The sequence below is a fragment of the Solenopsis invicta genome, chromosome 16, assembly GCF_016802725.1.
Source record: "Solenopsis invicta isolate M01_SB chromosome 16, UNIL_Sinv_3.0, whole genome shotgun sequence".
Lineage (NCBI taxonomy): Eukaryota > Metazoa > Arthropoda > Insecta > Hymenoptera > Formicidae > Solenopsis > Solenopsis invicta.
In genome coordinates, this window is record NC_052679.1 from 10,589,784 (window position 1) to 10,608,305 (window position 18,522).

Consider the following 18,522-nt stretch of genomic DNA (forward strand, 5'->3'; position numbering starts at 1 on the left):
TAAATGGCCATTTTATTTGCACCAACCTAATATAGACATTTTTTTAAAACATTTTTTTACATTTATGAGTGGTTTTTATACAACTCTATGAAAGCCTACTTCTCGTATTTACATCGTTTGTTTTAAATACAGGATTGGGTAGTAACAAGTTCAAAAGTTAAAAATTAAATTTTGTTAAAAAGTTAATAACTAATTTAATTTAGTTAATTTTACATGACTTAATTTTTAATTTCAAATAGTCATTTTTTAAACATATAACTAACTTAATAAATTTTTTAAATTAAATATATACTTATGTAAAAAAATTATAAAAGGAAAAAGTATTCCTATACAAAAAAATAATAAAAAACTGTACCCTACATGGCTTACTTACTGTCTCTAGTTACATGATGAATTGAACAAATAACATTAGTGTATCGTACTGTTGACGTCGCTGTCAACGTGACTTGTTTACAGTAATCAGCTGTTTAGTTTATGTATTGTGTTGTTGACAGTAAGGTCAAAGGTAGAATTTTTTTTTATTGTGTTTCTCGTGATATAATATTGTATAATATTTTGTGGCAAGCATTCTATAATTATCAAATGATGGTTATTAATGGTATTAATCTCTGCAGTTCATATTATTGTAACTATACAACGCTGTATGTAATTTATATTTTTGTCATAACGTCTTGCTTATAACCAAAAGAAGAAAACTTTTGTAAAATTAATATGGCTTAAATCAATAATGAGTACACACACATTGATTGCAATGTTTTTTTTTACTTGTATTACTTCAGATTATTTTAATTCACCTATTAAATTGCGATTTATAAACTATGATTTTAAGGAGAAAAGTTAACGTAAGTCTATTATTTGCTTAATTCTTGATAAAAATATTTCTTTATACACTCTTGTATGTCAATATATCAATAAACATATCAATATGTTAATAAACTTTTAAATATAAAACATAGACTTATAATATTGAATTACTTTATTATCCAGTTTTCTAACACTTTTTGTGAAAAAGAAGAAAATATATAATAATTAAGTCGTATTGAGGGGTATTCCACGTGAAAGGGGTCCACTTAAAAATAAACTGTTTGAGATTTTTGAACGATAATGAAAACATGTTAGTGGATGTATTGTATAAGGTTAGTGATAAAAAAAGTAAGCATTATATACCTTGTATCAAAGATATTGAAGGGTATTGTTTAAATTTAAAAAAAATTTTTTTCTATTTTTAACATTTGTAGCTAAAATTAAAAAATTTTTAGACATATGATTTTTTTAAGATTTTTTTTGTACTTTTAAATAAAAATATTAATTTTAGTGACAAAAATTTAATAGTATCGAAAAAAGTAATTTTTTAGTTTTAAATAAAAAAATGAACAATTTTATCCATTTTTAAAAATCTGAAAAAATTCTCAAAAATACTTTAATACATGGAGAATCTCGCACCATACAGCAAATTTTGGGATCATAATGCCTATTATTAGCCAATTATTTTGTACTACGTAAATAACATATTTCTAACAAATAATTATAAAATAAAAAATAGTTGTGATGTTTGCATTATATATTATTTAGACTTATTTTTTTTTCTTTATTTTTTTGGAAAAAAGTCTCGATTCTTCATCAAAACTAAATTTTTTTTTAATTAATTAATCTTCTCTCGCAGGAATAATTGCATGATATTTTAATGCACTTCCTTGCAAAGTAGCTTTTCTTACTAAACGTTTAAAATTTCCACCAATATCATCACAGAGATTTTTCTTATGTGCTGTAGCAAAGGAGTGCCATTCGGCCGTGATAGCAAAAAAATCACGCACATGGTAAAGCAAATTCTAATTTAATAATTATAATTTAAGAATTATAATTTGCTTTACCATGCGCGAGATTTTTTGATATCACTGCCGAATAGCACTTTTTTACTACAGCACATGGAAAAGGTCTCTGTAATGATATTAGTGGAAATTTTAAACAATTAGTAAGAAAAGTTACTTTACAAGGAAGTATAATCCTCAATACTGAGGTATTGTACACGTTGGGTAAAAATGATATGAAAAAGATAACAATTATATTTAGTTCAAAAACAAATCACGACAAATTAAGTAAATTTTTGGAACCAAGATTCGCATTAGCAAAAACAATTTCGTACATTAAAATATCATACAATTATTTCTGCGAGAGAAGATCAATCAATTAAAAAAAAAATTCAGTTTTGATGAGGAAACGAGACTTTTTTCCAAAAAAATAAAGAAAAAAATAAATAAGTCTAAATGATATATAATGCAAACGTCACAAATATTTTTTATTTTACAGTTATTTATTAGAAATGTTATTTACGTAGTATTAAATAATTGGCTAATAAAAATTGATATTATCTAGCTTTTGGCTGAAATTATAATTTTGTATTGGAAAAAATATTTGTTTTTGAGAGGATCCCATTGCGATCCCAAAATTTGCTTTATGGTGCGATATTCTACATGTATTGAAGTATTTTTTCAAATTTTTTCAAATTTTAAAAAATGGATAAAATTGTTCATTTTGTTATTTAAAACTAAAAAATTACTTTTTCGATAGTATTAAATTTTTGTCACTAAAATTAATATTTTTATCTAAAAGTACGGAAAAAATCCTAAAAAAATTATGTCTCTAAAAATTTTTTAATTTTAGCTAAAAATGTTAAAAAAAGAAAAAAGTTTTTTTTAATTTAAATGATAGCTTTCAATATCTTTGATGCAAGGCATATAATGCTTATTTTTTTATCATTAACCTTATACAATACATCCACTAATATGTTTTCATTATCATTTTAAAAATTCCAAACAGTTTATTTTTAGATAGACCTCTTTCACGTAGAATGTCCCATATATATGTGTATATATATATATATATATATATATATATATATATATATATATATATATATATATATATATACTCAATATGACCTAAATGGTACTTTTTCTAAAAAATCTTCACTGCACTCACATAAATTGAAATCGTACTGTATTTTAAATTAATATTTATAATATTGTCTACTTTAAATATAACTATCAATTTTTTATTTTGGACTAGACCTTATAAAGAAGCTAAAACTATAACGGTACTACAAGTGCTAAAATTATTTAATCGTCATTTTCTCGAAAATGCCTAATTTTCGTAACTTACGGCTTTACTATAATAAATGTATAAGTAATTACACATCCATAAAATTTTATTAAAATCAGTAATGCATTGGTGGCGGCCTCCCTAGTCCCTTGTTAGATAGGCGATATAGAGTACAGTTACCTGAATTCTTGTTATTGTAAACGTACAAATAAAATTTTAAATTTATGTGTATATATAAATATATAGATACATAGATATTATAATTAGCCTGTCATTTAAAATTAATATTAAAAAATTACGATACTTATTATGATTTAATATAAATAATGCTTATCAAAATTAATTTTTTTAATTTAAACTAACTTAATCTTAACGCAATTTTTAATTGAGTTAGTTTTTTGTTCACGCAACTTTTAACGAAACTTTATAAGTCATAAATCAAATTGTATAAGTCATTAATTTTAATTTCAGTTAACAAAAATTTTTCCAATCCTATTGGATTAAATTTTATATCATATTTTTTATTGAGCTAACCATACAAGAACTTTTTACGCCAAATTATTTAGAAACAAGCGAATTTATTTCAACATAAGAATTTGCACACTTGACTTTTTCGTTTATTTTGTTTTTTATTTTACTTATTTTTTATGTTATTTTTTGTGTTATTATTCTTGTTTTTCAATTATTATTTTTGTGAAAAGTTAGACAAAAAAAGATGGAGAAAAAAATTGTTAAAAAGAGGAAACTGTACATTTGTTAGTACACTTTTTTTTACATCTTTGATATGTTTTTCAAGCGAATCTATGAAGGTATATTGTATTTATCACATTTATTTTATTTGCATTATGTTGTTAAACTTTATATCGTATTCTTTAATGAACCGATAATGAGTGGAACATCCCGGCACACCGCAAAGATGTTCGTGTTCCTGGAAGCAGAGCCTACGGTCTTTTCCCCAGTGAGTTGCGAAATATACATCAAAGTGATTCATAGTGCTTACGTCCGCATGACTACTACTACACGTCCACCTCTAGGATTCGTGTTAACTGCAGGTATAATTATCTGTAGACGTAAGCAATGTGTTCCCTCGCGGATGCTTTTCCTACGAACTGATCGATTATTCAGTTGAGTTGGATATTTCCAATTAATCGTACGTAATCGTCTCGATTAAATAAAATAATGCGTTTCTTTTTGCTAATAGTCTCGCTCGATATGGAATCTATTTGGAAGCATAATAAGTCACTCCAAACATAATCGAATAAATATAAAAAACGGAATTTTAATTAATTAATTAAAATAATAAAGGTAGTAAATAATAATAGCAATAGATAATAAAATAATAATAAATATAATAATAAAATTTGAGAAATTATATTCATTTTATTGTCGTAACATTATTTGTAAATTACTTTACATCGCAATTGTATATTCAATGTTACACAGTGTAATAAAAAGCAAATGTGAAAATATTAAATATTACAATTTTTCAATTATTACAATTTTTGTATATTTTTCGTAAAATTGGGTTATTACATATTTTACAAAACGCTCGTAAAGTTGTAAATTGGTACGGAGAAACAAATATATTACGTCGCAAAGAAGATCGCGGCTATACCGACGTGTACACATATCCATAGCGTGCATCACTGCGTACTATAAATAAACTCAAGCATAGGCGTCCATACGCAAAAACGTATTGTTTTAAAAATTTAAATTGTTATCTCAGTTTTACTCCGCTTAAGGATGTAACACATTTCAAAATATTATCAAAAATGTGATTTTATAGATTGTTCTATTTTATTGCGTTTAAATGTCTGTATAAAATTAGACCAAGGTTTTCTGGTTATTTTAAAAATTGTTTAATTTTTATTCTTATAAAATTACGTTTTTTAATACTTTATTGCAAATTTTATGAGAAAATATTATGAATTAAATCAAATTTTTTTACATATATTACTAAAACCCTAATATATATTCGTGTAAAAGTTTATTTAGATCTAGCATTTAAAACTCTATTCATTTAAAAATATTTTATCTAAAACTGCAGCAAAATAGGGTATTTCGTTGCGTAAGCCATTGTAAGCCTAATTTTTTATAATTTGTTTTCTTTACAGCTGCAGGTTTCAGTATCAATTTGGATATTCATGACCAAAATTTTTTGTTGATTAGGAAAAAAAGAATTAACATAATTTAAGTTTGCTGTTTTCAAATTTTAATAATTTAGCTGGTATTGTAAAGTCAAAACATTCTTAATCATTTGTCCAGTTTAAAATACTCGCCTCACTTGAAACGATCGTTGGCTCTTTGCAGTCAAAATTTTATTTTCAGCGAATGATTCAAGATTACATATTATATATTTATATTTTATATTATATGTTTATAAAGGAAGGTTGTTCTCTTTCCCGTTATCGACATATCACTTTATTTTGGATATTTTTTAAACAAAAATTAAAAATAAATGTAAAATTAAAAATAAGAATAAATACAAACTAAAAAGTGTTTTCTATCAGATATAATAGCAGTTTTTATAATATCGTTTCGAATTTTATAATAATTTTTTATAACTTAACTTTTTTTGTAAATGAACCCAAATGTGAGGTTTAAAGAGATGTTATACTAATATAATAAGTAGTAATGTTGTATTTTTCTTTTCTTTTTACATGAATTATCTGTTCAAAATACAAATTATGAAGATTTCTAGAAGTTTTTACTTCAGTGTAAATCGCGAATTTTGTCGATTTATATAAATATTATACTTAGAGTTGCGTAAGTTATGTTTATATGAAATAACAAAAAAATATAATTTTTTATAGGCAAATGTGTCTTTTTTTTATATAATTTTTCTTTTGTATAGATAAATGTTTAATTTAGGAAAAAATTAATAAATAAAAGTTTCAAAAATAACTTAAAACGGATGTTAGAAATTAAAATTAAGTTATAATATTTAAAATTAAGTTAAAAAGTAATACCTTTTTATTATTCAATTTTTAACTTTTTAACGAATTACTATCCAATTCTGCAAATATCGCAAGAAGCAACATATAGCGCGATAATACTTCAAAATTAAATTAGTTAATAATTTAATAGATAGATCTCATAATCCTGTATCCTTTATTCTAATTTGTATGGTTTTTACTATTTTATCTTAGTCTGTCTTATCGATAAGTGTGTCAATGTACGCAGCATCTCGATTTTATGTTTAAAACCAAAAAAAATAAGAAAAACAATTTTAATAAACGTTTCAGGACACTAACAACATGATTTAACCCTTAAACACATAAGTGGGTTTGACAGACCCCATACGAAGCTTCGAATGCTTGCCGTGTGAAGACGAAATAAGATAGGAGGTTCGGACCAGGAAAAAGTTTGAATCTCCTCTTTCGATTGATATGGTTGATCAACTTTTTTGATCAACTAGAATTCGAACAGCACTGCAGCAAAGTTTTGTTAGGGTCAATGGGATCTATATAGCGTGTAAGTGAAACTTTCTTGTAAATAATCTTATGTAAAAAAAACTGGACAAAACACGTTTAAACAGATCCACGCGTATGTTAATTTGTCTAAAGTTAAAATACTATAGTGCCGTGAAAAAAAGAACTTCTGCGTAGGGTCCGAAATATATTATCAAACACATCAATTTTCAATTTTAGACACCTTGAATTTATTAAAAATATCTCAAATACATTTGCTTTGTTATGTAAATAGTGTTATGCCCGCTTTTCGACTGAGCTTGAAAAGCTGGCCGAAGGATATATTTTTTAATAGAAATGGCAGTAACATAATTTTTTTTTTAAAGTATGACTTTTTAGTTTTAAAAGGCCGTATTGTAAAGTTTTTAAAAGTTTTATGTTGCAAAGATATGATTTAAAAAAGAAAGAATTTTTAGATACCCAAAAATACCTCATATTCTCCTTGTTATATAATTATACTTTTTAAAAGAAATGACAATACTATAATTTTTTTCTGAAAGTATGATTCTTTAGCTTTAAAACACTATATTTGAAAGTCCTTAAAAGTTTTTTGTTGAGGAGATATGATTTTTTAAAGGAAAAGTGGATTCTTGAACAATTTCTAATTTTTGCTTAATGGTTTTTTTTTTTTAATAACTTCACAATAAATCATTTTTTGACAATGCCGATTATGCAGTCACATTTGTGAGATTTTGAACTTTCATGTGAAAAAAAGATTGTTGAAAAATGTTGATTGGAACCAAAGTGATAGCTTCTCAAAGTTGAAAAAGTCTCCCAGACCCAAAAATGTGTTTACGTATTTTACGGTGTGTTTAAGGGTTAATATCAGTAATAACATAATTGGAAAAAAATTGGAAAATTATTCTGAATTTTGTTTTCCTTATCCTTATATAGCGTCCATTATAAATTACTGTCTATACTTTAATTGTGGAAAAGGATTTTTAAATCTGTAAATGCAATTAGAAGAACGGCATGCCCGAAAATTAATATTCGGTCGGTAAAAAAGGACGACTTTAGCATCACCTTAAAGAATTTGTTCTTAACAGATTATATAGAGAAAAGTAATAGATATTTGAATGATGGGTTTTTACTTTTTTTAACTATCTAATTGTAAGTGGATCATGTTTTTATCAGTATTAATAAGTGCAATGAAAGTTTTTGAGAAATAAGGAGTGACATTCTGAGCGACTTTCCTTTGTATATTTTACATTACTAGAACAAAACAAGCGCGCGCTATAGAGCTTCTAATGATGAATGTATATTATATTATATTTAAATAAATATAAAAAAATTAAAAAGATAATCAAGTTCAGAAAAATTTTACATAAATTAATAAAAACAATTTTTTTTATTTTTTTATTAATATTGATTTAACATGAACTTTATGTATATGTATGTATGTAATACAGTTATAATTAAGTATAACTAAAGATGTGTGCGTGCGTGCGTGCGTGCGTGCGTGCGTGTGGATGTAAGTGTGGGTGTGTGTGTGGATGTGTGTGTGTGGGTGTGTGTGTGTTTGTGTGTATGTAGAAAAATTTTACATAAATTAATAAAAATTAATTTTTTTATGATTATCGATTTAACATAAACTTTATGCATATGTATGTATGTAATACAGTTAAAATAATTAAGTAAACTAAAGATGTGTGTGTGTGTGTGTGTGTGTATGCGCGTGTGCGTGTGCGTGTGCATGTGTGTGTGTAATACTAAATATACTAAATTAAAAATGGGAAAAAATGTCCATGTAATTATGTAGATTTATTATAAAAAATATATATTTAGTTAAAGTATAAATATTTTAATAAATTGGTAAATAGATATGGTAATTGGTGCACACGAATAAAAAAAAATTTTTTAATGTTATAAAAAGTGTATAAATTTTTTCACATTTTTTATATTATATAAATTTGTACGTATTTCTTTTATATTTTACTTGTTTGTATCATTCCTATTATATTTATTTTATCTCCTTTTTTTAAATTTAAGTCATCATAATCTTCTGTATTGAAGTTTGATACGTGAACTTCCAATTTGTATCTTCCATCAGTTATTTAACCGCAACCTATCTTTTTATTTAATTTATTATTATATAATGTTACAAAATTTGTTTTGATATAGGGTAAAGTCGCTATATACGCCGCAGCTATCGAAAATTTAATTTATTAAGTATTATTTACTATGTTTAAGGAAAATAAATTAAGCTAATAAAAACTTCATACTGTTTACTATTATAAAAAAAATTTTAGTATGAAATATTTCTTTTCTTATACTTGAAAAAAAAAAACTTAAAAAAACCCTTGCATTTTTGTCATATAAAAAAAGTGGCGGGATTTACGACTGCTCATATGTAAGATACACGGCGCATCGAAATTTACAAATAATATTTTCAGATATGATATAAAATAACATAATGACTTACAAAATGTGTTTATAAAGTTTATTAGGGAATAAGAACAGTAAATATGTATTCAAAGTAATAATAATGCAATATTAAAAAAATTAATATGCACAGACATCAACAGAGTGTGCATTGTGTTCTCAACATAGTACTCAACATAGAGTAAGTGCTGCTTTCCAATCACGCAGTGTCTGTATTACGGCATAAATCCCGTTCGCTGAAAAGGCGTATATCCTAAACAAATGGAATATACAAGATATCAAACTAAATAAAGAATACAAGAGCTATGCACTTGAATCTTGCTTGTATTTTATCCTTTACTATCGTTCTACACTTACATATCATGAAATAATCATTATGCCTTTTATATTTTCTACAGTAATTATTTTACGTAGACGGTAATACACGATCGCGCTACTTCTACGTGAAAAAATTAATTCAATTTACGATATTTTCGTTAATATTAACAATAAAGAACTGTAATTACAATACAATACTAATATAACATAAAGGCACATAACAAAATAGTTCTGAGCAAACTATCTTTATTTCTTCTATTTTTTCTGACTGCTGCGGCGTACATCCCCCCGCGGCGTAAATACCGACTTTACCCTAACCTTCTATCACTATAATAATTATTTATTGTTAAAGAATTTTATTTTATATTAAAATGTTATGCATTAAAAAATGTGATGTATTGTATAATTAGTTTTTGTTAGTATTGTCGACTTTCTTTATTTATATAATAAATTGATAAACCTGAGAAACTTACTGACTCTTGTTGTTGTATTCAAAATTTCCGAAAAATTAACTTCTTCCGGTTCTGGCAGATTTAATGTGTTTTCAAATTTATATTTTGCTAAACATGAAATTCGAGTATTTGATGAGATTTGTAATTCATAATTAACATTTCCATTATTAAATTGAGTTGCTTTTGATGGACGAGAATGTGTACCGTCTAAATGAATAATCTGTTACAAAATGATCAAAATAATTTATTAATTATGCCGAAACGTCACCGACAGAAACCAGTTTTCTTAAAAAAACTCTGCAATTTGTCTCAAGAATACAATCAATTCAATGTTGCCCACTCAAAGAATGCGGAAAGATTTAAATATGTGTAGAGAATAAAGTGCATGATGAAAACACCTACATAATTTGATTTTATGTGAGATTCCACCCGGTCAATTTCGTCATTCCAAGATATAACTTGGACACGGAAGTGTTGCAATTCCTTTCTTTAATTTCGTTACTCCCATTGCCATATTTTTCATATCTATCTTCTCTTTTATTACCTTCTGTTTTTGAGAGAGAGAGAGAAAGAGGAACTGGATGCACAGCATACACATATTTAAATCTTTCTGCATTCTTTGAGTGGGCGACATTGAATTGATTGTATTCTTGAGACAAATTGCAGAGTTCTTTAAGAAAACTGATTCCTGTCGGGGTGACGTTTCGGCATAATTAATAAATTATTTTGATCATTTTTTAACAGATTATTCATTTAGACGGTGCACATTCTCGTTCATCAAAAGCAATTCAATTTAATAATGGAAATGTTAATTATAAATTACAAATCTCATCAAGTACTCGAATTTCATGTTTAGGAAAATATAAATTTGAAAACACATTAAATCTGCCAGAACCGGAAGAAGTGAATTTTTCGGAAATTTTGAATACAACAACAAGAGTCAGTAAGTTTCTCAGGTTTATAAATTTATTATATAAATAAAAAAAGTTGACAATACTAACAAAAACTAATTATACAATACATCACATTTTTTAATGCATCACATTAACATTTTAATATAAAATAAAATTCTTCTTTAACAATAAATAATTATTATAGTGATAGAAGATTATATCAAAACAAATTTTGTAACATTATATAATAATAAATTAAATAAAAAGATAGGTTGCGGTTCAATAACTGATGGAAGATACAAATTGGAAGTTCACGTATCAAACTTCGATACAGAAGATTATGATGACTTAAATTTAAAAAAGGGAGATAAAATAAAAATAATAGGAATAATACAAACAGGTAAAGTATAAAAGAAATGAGTACAAATTTATATAATATAAAAAATGTGAAAAAATTTATACACTTTTTATAAAATTAAAAAATTTTTTTTTATTCGTGGCACCAATTACCATATCTATTTACCAATTTATTAAAATATTTATACTTTTAACTAAATATATATTTTTTATAATAAATCTACATATTTACATGGACATTTTTTCCCATTTTTAATTTAGTATATTTAGTATTACACACACACACACACGCGCGCGCGCGCACATACACGCACGCACATACACGCACGCACATACACGCACGCACGCACGCATGCACATACACGCACGCACGCACATACACGCACGCACGCACGCACGCACACGCACCTATAACGTAGTAAACAGGAACAACAAAATATTATTATAACATTATCATCCTCGCGATGAATGTAACAATTATGTCACAACCATTATGTCATAATATTATTATTACACCATTAACCTCATACACTATTAATCTCACGTTGCATGTAACAGAACAGTTATATCTATAACTGTCAAAACGCAATCTCCACGATGACAGTAGCTCACGAAGTAAGCACAACGCGAGAACCAATGATCATTTTGGAAAAGCGGCAACAATAAACTTCGAGAGACTGCGACTATCGATTTAACACGGATTTTTTTAGAAAGGATATTACATATTATTTTTAATTGTTTTGAAGATTCCAGAATTGTAGTTTACCGATTATAATTGAATAGTGATTCAAATACATAAGAAAACTGCGAACGAAACAAGAAAATGTTAAAATATAACCCAATATAAAATATTATAAGAGAAAGAGTACAAAAACATAGGATAAAATTAATTTATCTTTATGTTCTTTTTCCTGATCTCACTAAATAAATCAATATATTCGAACATCTATTTTGTTATTCTTTTGTTTATATGATTCCTTCCATTTCAATATTTTTTTTTAAATAAAATTTTTTTTATTTTAATCATGATTTAATCATAGAAGTTAATTTCTTTTGCAACTTTGATTGCCTGTGACTTTTTTTTATTTTATATATATAAACACACAATACACGCGCGCGCGTTACAAGATTAAGAAAAAAATATTGTTGTGTGCCCGCTCTGAAAAGGCGACTAATATCGATTCGCACGAGGCGATCGATGTGCGCGACAGGAGAAGATCTTTCCCTGTCAACAGTTGTTATTGTTGTTGTGGTCTTGATCTTTCAAACGTGCTGTCATATATTTACATTAAAGTTATCTTTATTAAGTTTGTCTTCTTATTCCGTGAGCGCGCATGTTATTGTAGAGCATTAGTGCGCGAATACGAAACGACCTACCCGGTCATAACATTATGAACTGTTAAAATATTTCGAAATCAAAACAGCTAAGAAAAAAATATTTCGTACAAAAGTTATAAGATTTCAATAAATGCATCAAAAGTATATCGATTTGACCTCAAGCATAGGTATATATTAGCTTTCAATCAGTTTAAAATTTTTAATAGAAACATCTTTTTTATTTAATAGAGGAGAAGATAGAATTATAGGTCGTGTAGGTATAATGAGCATTCGTATTATTTCTGTTATTAAATAAGGAATTGCTACTATTGCTAGTGACTGCTTTCCATTTAGTTACACAAGTTAACACAAGCGTCATTATAATTTTGTCATTGAATACAAAAAAAAAAGATAGAATGACGCTTATGTCACTAAATAATGAAAAGCATTCAGTAATTACTTATGAAATCATTTATTTAATTATGTAGTGTTGCCAATATTCCAATACTCAATAAGTGACCATTATTATAAGGCATTTTTACTTTTGAACACTTCAAAACTTTTTCAAAGTACATTGTAACATTTAATTATGCATACTTTTTCATTCTTTTTAAGAGAATGCTGAAGTTGTAAATTTTACTGATACAACAACGATTTACGAAATATCAGTATGTCATTACATATTACACATTAATATACCTTTGCATATAGAATGCAGTACTGAAAATCTATAATATATGTAAACTGTAGATTAGCAGTAAAACTACAATTACCTTATCAATTAACTACTTCTATATATAAACTTAATTTGAAAAAAAGGCTGTATTAGGTCTGTCGAGATGTCATTACACATAAGGATCCACATTAATAAAACTCATGTTATTGTTTAACTTTACATAACTCAAAATGTGTATAGCCAAATAAAAAGTTAAATAACAAAAAAAACATTCGAGTGTACATATGTTCGTGGGATAATATACTTAAGTTTAAAAAGAATTTGTAATTAGTATTTGTAATTAAAAAAATGTTAAAATGTACTTCGAAAAAATTTTTAAGTGCTCAAAAGTAAAAATGTCTTACAACATTCCGAGCGCTACTTTTTGTTAGAAATTTTCAAAATAAGTGCAAAGTGTCACTAATGTTACGAAATACTGTTCTTACAAGGGAACTGTCACGGTTGTCCGGCGCCAATTTTATTCTCCTTGAAATATGTTGTTAAACACGAAAATCTAAGAGATCCTTATTTTTTTATATCGGCGAAATCTCATGTTTAGGGGGTGAAACACCCTTCGAAAAAAAAACGGTATTTCTCTTTTGGGGCGAATATCGTCGAAAGTAGAAGAGACAGAAAAAAATTTTTTTAATAAAAATTGTACAGTTTAAAGAATACTTTAAAGTTATAGAGAAAAGAATTTTTTTGTTTTATTTGACAAAATATTCTCATCACCCAAAGTTTTATTTTGTTTTTTTTCCCCAAATAAAATTTTATTATATATGGTTGGCTTTGGAAAAAAATAATCTTTAATTTGGCTGAAAAAAATTTGAAAAATTTGAGCCGATATAAAAAAATAAGAGTCTCATAGATTTTCGTGTTTAACAACATATTTCAAGGAGAATCAAATCGGCGCCAGACACAGTTTTCTTGTTAGTTTTATATCAAAAGGGTCCAAAATTATCGTATGTTCATGTTTTAAAATGACTTAGAAAATCAAAATCATTCGTTCAATAGTGGATGAAACAATTTAAAGAAGTAGAAAACGTCGACGACCTACTACACACACAGAAAGAGGTTTAAACTGTACATCAAGAGAAGACAAAACGATTATTCATCTATTTAAATGAAAACTTACACATTGCGCCAAACTCAGAATCAACTTTGTATAAACATTATGATAAACACCATCAGATGTCGTTTACATGAATCAAAGAGAGAGTACTGTTCTACAAAGCCCTTTTTGATACAAAAACGCGCCACAAAACGACTGACCAGATGTATACATAATCGATTTCAACGAAATTCGTTGCAACGATAATTCTCCATGTCCAATAAGTAAAGGAATATGATGCGATACTTAAGCGCTTATAAGAAAATTAATGTCAAAAAATTCCGTGGACTTTTATAGTAGTTCTCTACTCCACTAAAGTAGAGTCTTTAACTGAAGAGCGCGTGGAACGTCAAACTCATAATCACGAGATAGCTAGATCGAGTCTTGGTGAGTCAATTCTTTTTTATTTTACAATACACTGTTTTTTACATCATAATATGGAATTAACATGAAATTTACGCTGATTTAATTTTCTATTTTATATAATATCCAATATGATGAAAATAAGAATAGAAAAGAGTAAAAAGCGAGTGCCATATATGTATAGGCGTATGTATATATGATTAAAGCTATAACATAGTTCAATTATTTATATTTACAATTTTTCAAAATTAATTATTTTTAAAAAGAAATTATAAAAATTGTTTCAGTGTTTTTTTTCCAAAAAGATGCATAAAAATAAAAAAAAATATAATTTTGATGCAACAGCAAATATGTCGTCACGTCTTTTGGAATTATTTATCCTTCTTTTTCAGCGTGTTTTAAATGAATGCTGCGCAGTAATAGAGATCAATCACATACATATCAAAATACGTCGATACAAAAAATTAAATGTGACTTTTGAAAAATAAAATTAATGTGTTATTTTTATTCGCGTTTTATTGTGTTTTCTATGTTGCTCGTTTCAAGTTAATGAATTTATCATTGATATTTTCGTTTTTTAATGGACCTTTAAGTTTTTAAATCACAAGAGGATTTATATATATTTAATCTTTGATTTTTTAAATATTTATATATTATAGTTATATAGTTATTACAGATTGTCAGTTTATGTTTTTATATTTAGTACAAGTTTTTTGAAATATCGAAAGAAAATTGGAAAAAAACATTGGAAGAATAAATAATTCTATGATTTAATTGTATAACTAACAAACTTTTTGTGATCTTTAACCCTTAAACACACAAGTGAGTCAGAGAAACCTCAAATGAAATTTCGAACGTTTGCTGTGATAAAATGAATGCTGAAATGAAACAGGAGGTTTGGACTAGGGAGTAAAAAAAGTTTGAAATCTCTTTCGATTGATATGTTAATCAACTTTTTTGGTCAACTAGAATTCGAATGATATGATAGCAAAGTTTTGTTGAGGTCTGTGGGACTACTATTGTGTGTAAAATTTTTTGTGAGTAATCTTATTTAAAAAAAAAACTGGACAAAACACGTTCGAACAGGTCCGTTTGCATATGTTACTCGCATATACTCTGTCTAAAATTAGAATACATAGTGCTGTAGAAAAGGGGGCTTCTGCGCAGGGTCTGAAATATATCATGAAACACACCAATTTTCAATTTTAGACACCTTGAGTTAATTAAAGATAGCTCATATTCGCCTTGTTACATAATGATACATTTTAATAGGAATGATAGTACCTTAAACACACTGATCCCGTAAAAAACGTAAACACATTTTCCAGACTTTTTCAACTCTGAGCTACTTATAACTTTGATTCCAATCAATATTTTTCACCAATCTTTTTTCTTTTCAAATAAAAAGTTCAGAAATGTGACTGCACAATCGGCATTGCCAAAAAATGATTTGTTGTAAAGTTATAAAGAAAAAATCATTAAGCAAAAATAAAAAATCATTTTTAACTAACAAAACATGATTTTTTTCAATACACTCTTTTTATAATTGCCTTTACAAATTTAAAAGTTCTTTTGTATAATTAATGTATAGACACTAATATAAATCCGAACTCATTGATTTTATATCAAAAATGAAAAAAAAACTAAAAAAATTGTATCAGTTTTACCTATTCTTACCCTAATATGTCATCTACAACTGTGTCAATATGTGCCACAGTTGTATGTGCGCAATATTTGCTTAATTCATACAAAAATTCTACAGTGTATTTATACAAAATAAAAATGGTTCAGAATGTGGATAACACGAAAATATAATGTTGAGTTCTTAAAATTATTCAAATATCTAACGTGAAAAATTAGTGTGTTTAAAAATTTGTGCATGTACATACTATATGTACAATATTAATGTAGTAATATGTAGTGACATATTGACGTTTCGTAAATCGTACGCATGTAAATCGAGTATATATGTGCGTGCGTGCGTGCGTGTGTATATGTATGTGTATAAGTTATTGTTCAGTCAATAAAGCTCATTACTTTAGTATATTTTTCTTTTAAACGTATACTAATTGTAAAAAAAGTTGTTGACTACATTTTTTGACTTAATTTCTTCAGTTTAAGTATTTAATTCAATTTGAATACATTAAATACTTGAGCTTTAGTTCATTTAAATTAATATATAAATATGTGAACTAAATTTTAAATATTTTATATATTTAAGTTAAATACATAAAATATTTTAATTTTAGTTCATGTATTCATATATTAACTTAAATACATATATACTTGAACAAATTTCATCAAATTGAAAAATTTAGTCAAATTAAAAAGCTTTTCTCAGCTACATAAGTGATAAAACTCGTATTATGTTACTCGAAATACTTGAACCGATTTACTTTTTTTAAAAAATAAATGAATATAGTGATCGTTTTCAAAAGCATTTTCCCTCCATAAGACTAAAACCACAGTCGGAGGAAGGACAGATATAGTAGAATTTATTAATACAAATTTTGCTTCTATACTAACAATGAGAGAAAGAAAGGATTGTAATTACCAAATTTTAACTATAATTTATAGTTATTTTCGATGCTATATATAGGGTAAAGTCGATATATACGCCGCAGCTATCGAAAATTTAATTTATTAAGTATTATTTATTATGTTTAAGGAAAATAAATTAGGCTAATAAAAACTTCATACTGTTTACTATTATAAAAAAAATTTTAAGTATGAAATATTTCTTTTCTTATACTTGAAAAAAAAAACTTAAAAAAACCCTTGCATTTTTGTCATATAAAAAAAGTGGCGGGATTTACGACTACTCATGTGTAAGATACACGGCGCATCGAAATTTACAAATAATATTTTCAGATATGATATAAAATAACATAATGACTTACAAAATTTGTTTATAAAGTTTATTAGGGAATAAGAACAGTAAATATGTATTCAAAGTAATAATAATGCAATATTAAAGAAATTAATATGCACAGACATCAACAGGGTGCTCATTGTGTTCTCAACATAGTGCTCAACATAGAGTAAGTGCTGCTTTCCAATCACGCAGTGTCTGTATTACGGCATAAATCCCGTTCGCTGAAAAGGCTGTATATCTTATGGACAAATGGAATATACAAGATATCAAACTAAATAAAGAATACAAGAGCTATGCACTTGAATCTTGCTTGTATTTTATCCTTTACTATCGCTCTACATTTACATATCATGAAATAATCATTATGCCTTTTATATTTTCTACAGTAATTATTTTACGTAGACGGTAATACACGATCGCGCTACTTCTACGTGAAAAAATTAATTCAATTTACGATATTTTCGTTAATATTAACAATAAAGAACTGTAATTACAATACAATACTAATATAACATAAAGGCACATAACAAAATAGTTCTGAGCAAACTATCTTTATTTCTTCTATTTTTTCTGACTGCTGCGGCGTACATCCCCCCGCGGCGTAAATACCGACTTTACCCTATATAGTTGATTTAACCATGCAAATTATAGCTATTGCAACATAAACAGTAAACGAATATTTAAGAAATAGTTATTACATTCAATATAATTGTAATTGCATTTATTATATGAAAATGTTTATATGAATTTATCTCTACCGTCTATATTTTTATATTTTACTGTATTAACATTTGAAATTATAATTTATAACAAAATTTTTTCATAGTTGATAGAACTTTGAATATAAAGTCATTATTGCTAACATTATAACATTAATAACTATAAAAATAGAGCTACTAATCATAATTCTTTTAACATGTGCAATTATAGTCACAAGTACTAAATACTTTTCTCTCAGTGTAAAATCGCCGATAAATTATAAATCGAAATTATTTCGACGATGAATCGATGATCAGAAAAAATGATCCGTTTGCGAAAGACCGACGCCAATGAGGCATAAGTAATTATTGCGTCAGCTATCGCGGCTCGACGCGCGCGGCTACAGTGGCGATTGGTTGCGGCTACGGAGCGGGAAATCCCCGTTGAAACCTGCTCGACCGCGAGTTGTCC